Genomic DNA, 1138 nt, shown 5'->3' with positions numbered 1-1138 from the left:
CCTGGCCCGGTGTGCCACGAGCTTTAAAATATCCCTGCCAGTGGCTGTGCAATGATGTCGGCCAGTGCCTTAAGTACCCTCAGATGGAGCTCATCTGGGCCTGCCGACTTAAAGGCATCCAGTTCTTCCAAGTGACTCTGCACCATCTCAGGGTCCATACATGGTAGTCTGGCGCCTTGCTGCTGCGCCTCTACAATCCCAGTGAGAGCCTTGTCTTGCCCCTCTCTTAGGAACACTGAGGCAAAGAACTCGTTGAGGAGTTCAGCCTTGTCCCCCCTGTCCGTCACCAATTGCTTCTGCCCATTGAGTAGGGGTCCTATTCCTCCCTGGGCCTTCCTTTTACTCCCTATATATCTAAAAAAAACAATTTCTTGTTATCCTTTACTTGGGATGCCATCTTCAGCTCCATGGTAGCTTTGGCCCGTCTAACTGCCTCCCTACAAGCACGAGTAGAGGATCTGGGTAGCTAATTCTCTTGCCCCTTCCCTCCCCAACACTTGCACCCAAATCCAAGGCTTGGGGCTCTTTTCTCTGTTTAATGGGGAAAATAACCTCATCTTGGATTTGAATAAATGTGGTAGATGAGCTTTAAACCAGGCATGTGAGAAAATGAAAGTTTATTAAAGCAACTCTCCTTAATCTGAATACTGGTTGGTATAAATGACTACTACTTACTTATAGAGTAATTTAGTGTTGGAGACATGGTGTACACAACTATATGACAAATAAAGTCAGACAAGGTTCTTTGGGTGAATCTGATATCTTTTATTAGACCAACTTAAATAGTTGGAAAACAATTATTAAGCAAGCTTTCAGGTTCAAAAACCCTTTGTCAGGCTAAGGAAGTTTCAGCAGTTGGTGTGTGCTCTTTCTGGATGGAATGAAAAGTAAAGAAGCCAGAGGCTGGGCTGGTATGCATGCAAGACAGGTAGTCAGTGAAAATGTAGATTGAAGAGTCAATTGGTGAGAGATGGGCTGGGGAGGGGCGGGGAAGAGAGAGAAGGGGGATAAAAGTGGAGAGATACCTGGGGAGTCAGATGTCAGGCAGGTTATAATGTGTCATAAATCCAATGTCTATATTTAGTCCATGATTTTTAGTATCCAGGAGGTTGATGAAGTGGAGTTCATAGGCTCGTCT

At 45.3% G+C, this 1138-nt stretch overlaps 1 protein-coding gene across 1 annotated transcript in view; it reads left to right on the top strand.

Annotated features, from left to right (window-relative positions):
* The window catches only part of NEDD4 (neural precursor cell expressed, developmentally down-regulated 4, E3 ubiquitin protein ligase), a 106487-nt gene that overhangs the window by 13146 nt on the left and 92203 nt on the right, over positions 1 to 1138 (top strand). The window lies entirely within an intron of this gene.

This window comes from Alligator sinensis, unplaced genomic scaffold, assembly GCF_000455745.1.
Source record: "Alligator sinensis unplaced genomic scaffold, ASM45574v1 scaffold250_1, whole genome shotgun sequence".
Lineage (NCBI taxonomy): Eukaryota > Metazoa > Chordata > Crocodylia > Alligatoridae > Alligator > Alligator sinensis.
Note: the sequence above shows the minus strand (reverse complement) of the source record. Positions and strands in the feature narration are given on the sequence as shown.